Source organism: Scyliorhinus canicula, chromosome 25 (genome assembly GCF_902713615.1).
Source record: "Scyliorhinus canicula chromosome 25, sScyCan1.1, whole genome shotgun sequence".
NCBI lineage: Eukaryota > Metazoa > Chordata > Chondrichthyes > Carcharhiniformes > Scyliorhinidae > Scyliorhinus > Scyliorhinus canicula.
This window is the reverse complement of record NC_052170.1, coordinates 10,531,921-10,544,811: the sequence shown is the minus strand read 5'-3', so window position 1 is coordinate 10,544,811 and position 12,891 is coordinate 10,531,921. Positions and strand designations below refer to the sequence as shown.

At 47.2% G+C, this 12,891-nt stretch overlaps 1 non-coding gene across 1 annotated transcript; it reads right to left on the bottom strand.

Moving 5' to 3' along the window:
* Positions 1–10,630: 10,630 nt before the first annotated feature.
* Positions 10,631–10,718, bottom strand: trnay-gua. The gene is given in 2 exon segments: positions 10,631–10,666; positions 10,682–10,718. It is a non-coding gene; the product is annotated as a tRNA-Tyr (tRNA).
* Positions 10,719–12,891: the final 2,173 nt, after the last annotated feature.

Below are 12,891 nucleotides of genomic sequence, written 5' to 3'. Positions count from 1 at the left end.
CGGCACCGAGTGGATCTTACGAACTGGATTTGGAGGAAGTCACAGAGTCGTACAGTGCAGAGAACGCCATTCGGCCCATCGAGCCTGCACCCCTAATAACTACCCCTAACCGCGTGCTAATCCCAGCTAGCCCCAGCACTTGTCACTTATCCTTGAATGTGATGGTGTTTCAAGCGTTCATCCAAAGGTTATAAGGTTTCCAGCCTCCACCACATTCGCAGGCCGTGCATTCCAGATTCTCACCACCCTCTGAGTGAAAATGTGTTTCTCAAATCGCCTCGGAATATCCTGCCCCTTCCCCTAAAGCTATGACCCCCTTGTGATTGACCCCTCAACTGAGAGGGACAGCTGCTTCCTATTTACCCTGTCCAAACCCCTCGCAATCTTGTACATCTCAATCATATCCCCCTCAGCTTTAGAACATAGAACATACAGTGCAGAAGGAGGCCATTCGGCCCATCAAGTCTGCACCGACCCACTTAAGCCCTCACTTCCACCCTATCCCCGTAACCCAATAACCCCTCCTCACCTTTTTGGACACTAAGGGGCAATTTATCACGGCCAATCCACCTAACCTGCACGCCTTTGGACTGTGGGAGGAAACCGGAGCACCCGGAGGAAACCCACGCAGACACGGGAGAACGTGCAGACTCCGCGCAGACAGTGACCCAGCGGGGAATCGAACCTGGGACCCTGGCGCTGTGAAGCCACAGTGCTATCCACTTGTGCTACCCATGCTGCCCTAACATTCTCTGCTCTAACGAAAACAATCCAAACCTATCCGGTCTCTCCTCGTAGCTCAGATGCTCCATCCCAGGAAACACCCTGGTGAATCTCCTCTGCACCCTCTCCAGTGTAATCACATCCTTCCTATAGTGAGGTGGCCAGAACTGCACACAGTGCTCCAGCTGTGGCCTAACCAACGTTCTGTACAGTTCCAACATAACATTCGATGCCATGACTGATAAAGGGAAGTGTTCCATATTCCTCCTTAACTGCTCTATGCGCCTGCTCTTCTGCTTTCAGAGATCCGTGAACAAGTACCCCAGGATCCATCTGTTCTTCTGAGCTTCCTAGTGTCCTGCCATCACATATATATATAGAAAAATCCATCAAATTTGTCAGACATGACCTCCCTCTGAAAAAGCCATGCTAACAACTCCTGATCAACCCATGCCTTTCCAAGTGGACAATAATTATCCCCTTCAGAATTTTCTCCAATAATTTCCCGACCACTGATGTGAGAATCACTGGTCTGCAATTCCCTGGTTTGTCTCCACCACCCTTCTTGAAAAGTGGAACATTAGCTGTTCGAATGGGATTGATTGGGAAGCTGGCAGCCGGTGGGGTGGCCAGGAAGGGTGTTCGGCCTGACAACGGTCAGTGATTGGTTCCTGGGTGACGTTTTCTGAGAAGTGTTTAGACCTTGGAAGTGAAAGGAACTCTTTCCCTCTCTCTCTCGCTCTCTTTTCCTCTCTCTCACTCTCTTTGTCTCTCTCTCTCTCTCTCCCCCTGCTTGTTGAAGTGAAAGAACTTCTCTAACGTTCTGAAGGCAGTGTGCCGAGAACATCCTTCGCTGTGAACCTGAAATCATGCCGAGTCTGCAGCAAAAGTAGACAACCGTGCCAGAGAAAAACCATCTCAAACCTAGAAGGAAGAAGTACCAAAACGAAAGCCTGAACTTCAGAAAGACATTGACTGGAAGTCACCCCAGTGCATCAAAGATCCTTATCCTTTTATTTTTATTAATATTTTCTTTCCCTTTCCCCCGCCCACCTCTTGCGAAATGAACTGTGGCCCTTTGTCGCTAACAAGTTGCTCAGGGTAACTGAATGTTGTGAAAATCGCACCCAGTTTTTCTATTGTTCTTTCTGAGGATGTAGTCTTCATAATAGCGACTCCAGACAATTTAGAGTTAGCGTCTTAAGACAATTAAAAAACATTTGTCCTTCGAATGGTCTGGCATAGTCTGCATGAACTCTTTGCCATGACCCTAGGACGTGCCCACGGGTGTAAAGGTGCTAGGTAGCGGCAGGTTTTGAACGTTTAAACAAGTCGACCACATATCCGCCATCTCCTTGATTTCTGTATTGAGCCCTAGCCACCAGAAATAGTTTCTGGCTATCTCCTTCATCCTTGCTATCCCACAATGATGTGCAAGAAGTGGGTTTAGGACCCATTTCCTGGACATTAGTGGAACGATGATCCTCAATCCGCCGGGGAGGCAGCCAGCCGAGTGGATAGGTTGAGTCTTCAGGTAACATATGGCTTCAACTCCGGGTTTGTCCCCAAGGTCTTGCCACAAAGTACAACGATCATAACTTTTGACCGTGGAGGATTATTTCTGGTACTTCTTAGCTTGTCCAGCGGTTACAGGAGTGTTATCGGCTTCTTCAAAGTAGAAAATCATAGAATTTACAGTGCAGAAGGAGGCCATTCAGGCCATCGAGTCTGCACCGAGAGCACGGCCAATCCACCTAACCTGCACGTCTTTGGACCGTGGGAGGAAACCGGAGCACCCGGAGGAAACCCACGCAGACACGGGGAGAACGTGCAGACTCCGCACAGACAGTGACCCAAGCCGGGAATCGAACCTGGGACCCTGGCATTGTGAAGGGTGCTCGCCACCTGTGCTGCCGTGCTACTGTGCAGCAAAGTTCTTAGCTTCTTAATCCTTTTTGGATGTCTGCGCACAGATGGGCAATTTTCTATATATTTCTTTAACATCTCCTGGAGCCAGCCGGCGTGGTTCCGACCTTCTCGTTGCCAGTTTTCTTTGTGGTATTTTTAATGGGCCAGCTTGTAGACCGTGATGGTACAAACAAACAAGAGCTTTATTGGAAAGGTGTTTACCCTACAAGCTGATAGGATAGACTGCCTGTTTGACCACCCAAGCAGCCGATGACATCCTCAATACATCACATGCTCGGACTCTTCAGGTGATCTTGTTCGAACTAGGAACAAAAGTGAATGCGCAACACACGGATACACATGCATGGACACATACACACATAGACACATACACACACGGATACACATGCACGGACACATAGACACATGCACACACACAGATACACATGCACGGACACATAGACACATGCACACACACAGATACACATGCATGGACACATACAGACATAGACACATGCACACACAGATTCACATGCACGGACACATAGACACATACACACACACACACACACAGATACACATGCATGGACACATACACACATAGACACATACAATCACACGGATACACATGCACGGTCACATAGACACATGCACACACACAGATACACATGCACGGACACATAGACACATGCACACACACAGATACACATGCATGGACACATACAGACATAGACACATGCACACACAGATTCACATGCACGGACACATAGACACATACACACACACACAGATACACATGCATGGACACATACAGACATAGACACATGCACACACAGATTCGCATGCACGGACACATAGACACATGCACACACACACAGATGCACATGCACGGACACATACACACATAGACACATACATGCACACAGATACTCAAACACAACAGACACATGGAACACACACCCTAGCAAGTGCGGACACAGAGAGACACAGGTACACATGTGCAGACACATATATTCAGACAGGCACACATACATTGACACACACACGCGCACACTACACACATAGTGGCTGAGCATCTCAATCACTGAGTGTCTTTAAGACAGAGATAGATAGGTTCTTGATTAATAAGGGGATCAAGGGTTATGGGGAGAAGGCAGGAGAATGGGGGTGAGAAAATATCAGCCATGATTGAATGGCAGAGCAGACTCGATGGGCCGAGTGGCCTAGCTCTGCTGCTATGTGTTATGGTCTTACAGGTGCATGTACACACATACATAGACACACATACATATACACACACACATATACACACATACATATACACACATACATATACACACACGCACAGACAAAGTGCAGTTGGCTTTAGGGAAACATCTTTAAAGTGTCCATGACACTACTCAAAGTTATCAATCTTTGAGGATGTACATGAATAGAAGGATCAGTAGACTCATGACATGCTGATCACCATCATAAGTTCTCTCTCCTATCTCTATAAGTCAAAATGTACATGAGGCAATTATTTTTTTAATAAATTTAGAGCACTCCATTTTTTTTTCCAATTAAGGAGCAATTTAGCGTGGCCAATCCACCTAACCTGCACATCTTTGGGTTGTGGGGGTGAAACCCACGCAGACAATGTGCAAATTCCACGCAGACTGTACCCCAGGGCCGAGATTCGAACCCGGGTCTTCAGCGCCGCAGTCGCAGTGCTAACCACTGCGCCATATGCCGCCCACACACACACATGAGGCAATTATACACAGAACAAAACAGTTGGCTCACTGTGAAAACCAAAGCATCTCTTAGCCAAAATCTAAACTGGTTAAGTCTCTATTTTCTTCAGTCAAGGATATTCAAAGCCTGGCTGCGTTCCTACTTCCAATTTTCCAGATGAGCATCTTGGAATAGTGGCCAAATCTCCGATGGCCTACCCCATCTCTCTCCCTCCAACTATCCTTTCTGCCTCTTTGCATTCCACCCTTCATTCCCCCCACTAGAAACAAACTCTCGGCACTCTCCGCTCTCTCTCTCTCTCTCTGCCCAGTGGGTCTCCTGGTCCAACTTCATGTCCTCCCCTTCGTTCTACTTCCGTTCCATCTTCTGACTCAGTCCTTACCATGTCTCAGTCTGTCCTCCCTCTATCCTTGAGATCTCATTCGCCATGACCCTGATTGCCAACTTTATTTATAAGTGGATTTTGAACTGTATTGGGTTGCTTTGTTGGAATATATATATAGTGAATGTATAGGGCATAATTTATTTTTTTTCCTTTTATATAGTGACTGTTTAACTGTTAATTTGAAAGATATTCATTTGTCTGTATTTAAAATTAAGTTTGTTTTAACTTAAAAGATACCTATTGGTCAGAGTCATCACTGCTAGGGTGAAGTATACTTGTGGTGAATGTGATTCACACTATATATAGTTGCCAATATCACTCCATGTATATATGTTCGTTATCTACCCATTGTAAGTGCAGTTGCACTATCCGACCACCAGGGGGAGTCGCTCTGGGAGTACGCGAGAGTTTGTACTGGGCTCCTCCCTTGGCTCCGCCCAGGACTCCTCCCCCTGGGACCGATGTATAAAGATCAGTGCCTTAGAGCCAGCCTGCCAGTTCACCTGAAGTTCAACGACGAATAGGCTGGCTCTATTGTAAGTGTATTAAAGCCTCTGTTCAGATCCAACTACACGTGTTCGCTGAATTGATGGTTCCTTCAATACTTTCCTCACAGTTTTACAAATTGCTAATTATTTGGGGTTTCACGTCCGGTATCCAAACAAAAGTTGGGGTCTGGTCCGGTATCCTAAAAAGTCCTGAATTTAAGACAATTGTCAAAGTAATGAAAGGAGACGGTAGAAGACTTTTAGAGGGTTGTTAAGACATGCAATATTGACCAGAAGCAATAATGGATACAAAATCCATCATAGCTGTGACAAATAAAATGGAAACTTGTAAAAGACTATTCACAAAAGGTATGGGATAGGAGAGGGATTGGATAGACCAATTGGGCATCTCCTTTAGTGTGATGGGCTGAATGGTGCCCTTTTGAACTGGAAAGATTCTATGATTTTACTCTGAGAGGAATGGACGATGTAAATATCGACAGTCCTTCGATGGGACGCACAGAACAAGGTCAAAGCTTTAAGGTGATGAAATCAGAGGCGAGACTAATATGGAACAAAGATCAAAGAAATATACAGCACAGGAACAGGCCCTTCGGCCCTCCAAGCCTGGGCCGACCATGCTGCCCGACTAAACTACAATCTTCTACACTTCCGGGGTCCCTATCCCTCTATTCCCATCCTATTCATGTATTTGTCAAGATGCCCCTCAAACGTCACGATCGTCCCTACTTCCACCACCTCCTCCGGCAGCAGGTTCCAGGCACCCACTACCCTCTGTGTAAAAAGCCTACCTCGTACATTTCCTCTAAACCTTGCTCCTCGCACCTTAAACCTAAAAGAACAAAGGTGGAGAAAGAGCTGAATTGATATGGAGCACTTTACAGCTGAGACCAATGTGAAATGTAGCCACTCATGGGATCTGTCCCATGCCCAATTATGGCACCTATCTTAAAAATGTGAGGACATGAAATAAAATGGAGTGGGAGTAGGCCACTTGGCCCGTCGACCTGCTCCACCATTTTGAAAGATCATGGCCGATCTGATCGTGTCCTCAACTCTACTTTCCTGCCTATGCCTCACCATAACCATCGACTCTCTCAAAATCCTACAGGCTGCAGCTGGGTTGCTCTCTGCGGAGGAAAGTTCCAAAGAGTAACGACCCTGTGAGAGAGGAAATTCCTCTTCATCTCCGGCTCATCAGGCTGGCTCTGTTGTAAGTAGATTAAAACCACTGTTCATATCTTGAATGGGAGACCGTCTATTCTGAAACTTGTTTCATAGAATTTACAGTGCGGAAGGAGGCCATTCAACCCATCGAGTCTACACCGGCCCTTAGAATGAGCACCCTACATAAGCCCATGCCTCCACCCCATCCCTGTAAACCCAGTAACCCCACCTAATCTTTTGGACACTAAGGGGCAATTCAGCATGACCAATTTACCTAACCTTTTGGACACTAAGAGGCAATTTATCACGGCCAATCCACCTGACCCGCACATCTTTGGACTGTGGGAGGAAACCGGAGCACCCGGAGGAAACCCATGCAGGCACGGGGAGAACGTGCAAACTCCACACGGACATTCTTCTCAGCATCTACAAATTTCGGGGGTTAGAAAAAACTCACACGCCTCCAGAACCTTACCTATTTCAATCTTGAGACTTTGAAGTGTCTCTGGAGGAGAAGGCGGGATTTGCTACGACAGGCAGCTAGCAAAAACCAGTGAGTAACTGTGGTGAATGTAACTCCGTAATTCACACTATTGTATATACATGAGACCATGCATTTGTAAGCGCAGTTGTGTTGCCCGGCCACTAGGAGGAGTAGCGCTGGGAATGCTTAGGAGTTTGTACAGGGCTCCACCCTTGGCTCCGCCCATGACTCCTCCCCCTGGACTGCTGCATAAATACCAATGCTCAGAGCCAGTCGTTCAGTTCATCGAGAGTTCAACGCGGAACAGGCTGGCTCTGTTGTAAGTAGATTAAAACCACTGTTCATATCTTAAAGCCCGTGTCTAGTGAATTGGTGGTTCCATCAGTAACAAAAGTAGAAGCGGTATTGGGGGGGGTGGATAAGAACAGGACCAAGAGGTGGTAGAAAAATGAAATGAAAATCGCTTATTGTCACAAGTAGGCTTCAAATTAAGTTACTGTGAAAAGCCCCTAGTCGTCACATTCCAGCACCTGTTCGGGAAGGCTGGTATGGGAATCGAACCGTGCTGCTAGCCTGCCCTGGTCTGCTTTCAAAGCCAGCGATTTAGCCCTGTGTGCTAATGGCCACAGCTCCCCAGATTGCAAGCTCCCATTCTAAGTAGACCAGCCGGCTACCACTCAATCATTTCCCACAGTCAAGAGAGAGTCCGCACGATTGGTGCACGGTGCCCCTGAATTAGATTTGCAGAGACACGTTTGAGGGTCAGATGAATGTGGAGAAAGGTCGCAGCCTGCCCCTTCTGAGCCCTGGACAATGGTGCATGTCGTAGGTGAGGGGGTGGTAGAGTAAAGGGGTGGGGGAGAGGAAATCAGGCTAGGGATGCAGGAAGAGACGCAAAGACAAGGGCGTGTATTTTAAGGTGGGGGAGCGGATTGCTCAAGTACATTTTAATATTTATATTTCAGCTGCAATGTATATTTAGAAAATATTGCACAAACTTTCGAACTATTCTGCAACGAAAACAGAGTGTTCTTAGAAATATTACTTCATCGGCAGAAGGGAACATCTGAGTTTGTGAATGACACAGAAAAGCTGGGACAGAAAGCAGAGAGGTCCACAAAAACACTTGTTACAGTTACTCCTCGATTTCCATATCTCTTATCCCCCAATTTTCCCTCCTCTTTCATCTTTCAAATGGGGGGCTAAGGTAAGACCATGTCGGCCCTCTCAAGTGGGCGCAAAATATCCTATAATCCTGTAGATCCTAATTAAAATACCCAATTGGAACAGGAACAAGACCGTTTTCTCCGATGCGCTGACCAATATTTATCCCTCGACTCACAGCGCAAAAAATAAACAATGATCTGGTCATCGTCAAATTGCCTTTTGCGGGATCTTGATGTGTGCAATTTGCGTGCTGCCTTTCCTACATTACCACAGTAACTACACTTCAAAAGTACTTCTCAGTCTGTGATTGGGATTTCCCGGGTTGGGAAAGAAAGGCAGTCATCTTTCCTGAAGTTGCAAATGTTCACTGAGGTGCAGCTCAGTTGGCTCTTCAATTGTTCTTCAAACTCCAGCCTATTTGGCCCGCACCATCAACGGCATAGCCATTCGGCCCATCGTGACTCCATCATGCCTCAGTTGAACCTGGCTCCGCCACACTCTCACGCAAGGGGCTGGTTTAGCACACTGGGCTAAATTGCTGGCTCTTAAAGCAGACCAAGGCGGGCCAGCAGCACGGTTCGATTCCCGTACCAGCCTCCCCGTACAGGCGCCGGAACGTGGCGACTAGGGGCTTTTCACAGTAGCTTCATTGAAGCCTACTCGTGACAATAAGCGATTTCCATTCATTTTCCGTGCATTCCTGACCCCAGCCACCTTTTGCTCCTGTTGAACATGCGCCCTCTCGTTCTTTAGCTAGTTGGTCCCTAGTTAATTATATTGGCGTCACAGTGGGAGAAATGACTTGCTCCAACAGTCAGGAGAGCTTTATCTCCCTGTGCCAAGAATAACGAATTAACATTTATTCCGAGTCAGAGATAAAAAATCAAAGCTGTCAAGCAGGCTACTGAACTTTGATCAATCTTCCATTTTGACTTCCTCTTTTTTGTTTATTCTTTGACACGAGGAAGCCTATAATGCAATAGTTACTTGTGGGGACCAGTTAAGTTCTGAGGCGTGTTCCACGTAATTAAAAACAAACGTTAACGGCACGGCTTTGTTCAGATTCAATCATTTTCTTTCTTTTAAAATTTTTTCTTTAAAAATGGTTTCGGATGCTTTCCTTTTTTTCATAGAATCCCTACAGTGAAGAAGGTGGCCATTCGGCCCATCGAGCCTGCACCGACCCTCCGAAAGAGCACCCTACCCAGGCCCTATCCCCCTAACCCTGTAACCCCGTCTAACCTTTAGCTACGAAGGGGCAATTTAGCATGGCCAACCCACCTAACCTGCGCATCTTTGGACTGTGGGAGGAAACCGGAGCACCCGGAGGAAACGCAGCCAGGGGGCGAACGTGCAGACTCCGCACAGTCGCCTGGAATCGGAATTAAACCCGGTTCCTTGAAATGAAAATGAAAATCTCTTATTGTCACGAGTCGGCTTCAATGAAGTTACTGTGAAAAGCCCCTAGTCGCCACATTCCGGCGCCTGTTCGGGGAGGCTGTTACGGGAATCGAACCGTGCTGCTGGCCTGCCTTGGTCTGCTTTTAAAGCCAGCGATTTAGCCCAGTGTGCTAAACAGCCCCTATATGACGCTGTCAGGCAGCAGTGCCAACCGCTGTGCTGCCCTGCTCGAACTTGCAAAGCCAACATTGAAGACGAGGTGGTCCGACCAAGAGCGGGCAAGTAAAAGTTAATTTCTGTCCCACTGGGTTTGTCAGTACAGACTGAGCGGAATGTGGAATTCCACAACAACAACAACTCGCATTTAGACAGCAGCTTAGAGGAGTAATTAAACTGAACCTCATCCGGAATTTGCTGAACTGTAATTGGAACCTGCGCCCACAAAGCAACCACATTGGATTCAGATTGTACTTCGCCCAATATAAATCGGGGAATTTTGTAGAATTGGAATTTGGGTTACCGTGAGCAACCCAGACCGGGCATAGCATCGAAAAGCAAGTGTGAATAGCCAGCAAAATCCACTCACAAATGGAGGGAAATTAAGCAAATCGCTCCACTTTTCAGTCACTGCCTTGGTTTCTCCATCGCACTCATTTTTTTCCCACCGCATGTAAACATTGCAACGAAAATAAATGTTTTAACATGCGATATTTACAAGATAAGTTACTAAACATTCCTGCTCAATAGGAGCGTCCTTAAACAAGGCCTGACAGCAAGGCACAAAAGGGGGATGCGGGGAGCTCCATCAGAGAGGCCACTTTTAAGGAAGAGGAAGGGGTCGTGCACGACACGGCAGCACAGTGGTTAGCACATTTGCTTCACAGCGTCAGGGGCCTATGTTCGATTCCCGGCTTGGGTCATGTCTGTGCGGAGTCTGCACGTTCTCCCCGTGTCTGCGTGGGTTTCCTCCGGGCGCTCCAGTTTCCTCCCACAAATCCCGAAAGACGTGCTTGTTAGGTGAATTGGACATTCTGAATTCTCCCTCCGTGTACCCGAACAGGCGCCGGAGTGTGGCGACTGGGGGATTTTCACAGTAACTTCATTGCAGTGTTAATGTAAGCCTACTTGTGACAATAATGGAAGGGGACTTCCTTCGAGCCGGAATTGAACCAGCGACCTAAAGATGTCAGTTTTAATCATCTACAGTCCTCCGCTCTACCAGCTGAACTATCGAAGGAGAGTACTTGTGACAATAATAAAGATTATTATTATTGTGAGAAGTTTTGGGGAGGTTGTTCCGAGCTTTGGGCAGAGGGCAGCCAGTGTTGGAGTGATTAAACTGGGGCTGCACAAGAGGCCAGAATCGAAGGAGCAGAAGATCTCGGAGGCCTGCGGGGTTGATCAATTTTAAATCAAGGCACTGGCAGAAAAGGAGACAATGTCAGGAGGCACAAATTTATTTGCTCTTCAGGAGCTGAATCAGAATGGGTGTGTGTGCGTTTGAGACCATTTGTTTAAAAAGTAGACAAAGATTAAGATTCAAGACACTTGCCAAACGGAATAAAACCACAAGATTCCACACACTTCGAACAAAGAAAAATAAACTTTACTATACAATGTCAGAAAGATAAAACAATTTACAATGTCCAACTTATACTCTAATATTCAAGGTAAATATGAGGTACATGTGGATTAGCAGGCAAGCTGTAGTCGAACATCCTGCCACCGCACAAAGTAGCAAATGTGACCAAGACAGAGTCCATGGATTGCTCAACAGCCCACCCAGATATCAGTTAACACTATGAGTCAACCAATCTCATTGAAAGTCTGTTTCTGTCGAGAGGGATTCCAGGCTTCACCTTCAAATATCTCACCTTTAAATTCTCCTTGAAGTTTGCTCCAGTTTGGGGCAACACCAACAATGTGCTCAAATTGCAGGGTTTCACACTTGTCTCTCTGAGACTCTGTTGTCCTGGATTCCAGTCTGCACTCCTGCACCAACTCACAAGGACAGAATCAGATCTTCGGTCACTCTAAACGAAATGCTCCGGTTTCAAAGGCTGGCAGCTTGGAGCCACCAACCTTCTGATGCTTCCTTCGATTGATAGGACTTCTCGAGCCACCTCCAGTTAAGGTCTGACAAACATAGTCCTGTTCTGCTTACAGTCACTTTCTCTTCTTCTCTTTAACTGGGACCTCTCCCTTGTCGGCGACTCCTCTAAACAGTGGCACTCAGCTCCTGGTCACAAGACCCAGGTTTTGATGCCGTTTCTTTTTCTTCCTCTTTTTAGTCACCTTCCCTTGACATTCGACGGCAATAGCATTGCTGAATCCCTCACTATCAGCATCTTAGCGATTACCGCAGACCAGAAACTGAACTGCCGTGTAGCTTTTCATAGAATTTACAGTGCAGAAGGAGGCCATTCGGCCCATCGAGTCTGCCCCGGCTCTTGGAAAGAGCACCCTACCCAAGGTTAACACCTTCACCCTATCCCCATAACCCAGTAACCCCACCCAACACTAAGGGCAATTTTGGACACTAAGGGCAATTTATCATGGCCAATCCACCTAACCTGCACATCTTTGGACTGTGGGAGGAAACCGGAGCACCCGGAGGAAACCCACGCACACACGGGGAGGATGTGCAGACTCCGCACAGACAGTGACCCAAACCGGAATCGAACCTGGGACCCTGGAGTTGTGAAGCGATTGGGCTATTCACAATGCTACCGTGCTGCCCCAAAGCTGTACATATTGTAGCTGCAAGAGCAACTCAGACACTTGGAGTTTTGCAACAAATAACTCACCTCTTGTCTCCTCAAAGCCCACCCGCCATCCACAACGTACAAGTCTGGAATGTGATGTGATACTCCCCAGTTACCTGGATGAGTGTAGGTCAAACAACGCTCAAGAAGCTCACCACCATCCAGGACAAAGCAGCCCGCTTGATTGGCATCCCCTCTGCCACCTTAAACATTCATTCCCTCCACCACCAACACACAGTGGCAGTGTTTACCATCTACGAGATGCACTGCAGCAACTCACCAGGTCATCTTTGACAGCACCTTCCAAACTCAGGACCTATACCACCAAGAAGCACAAGGGCAGCAGAAACATGGGAACTCCGTCACGTGAAATTTTCCCTCCCAACCACTCACCATCCTGACTTATATATATTCCTTCCCTGTTGCCGGGTCCAAATCCTGGAACTCCCTCCCTAACAGCACTGTGGGTGCACCTACAACACATGGTCTGCAGCGTTTCAAGAAGGCAGCACACCGCCACCTTCCAAAGGGCAATTAGCGATGGGCAATAATTGCTGATGTTGGCAGCCATCCAAACACCTTGAAGGAATAAAAAGAAATGATCGGGATTGTGGTGGCAAGAATGTGCGAGACACTAAACCCCCA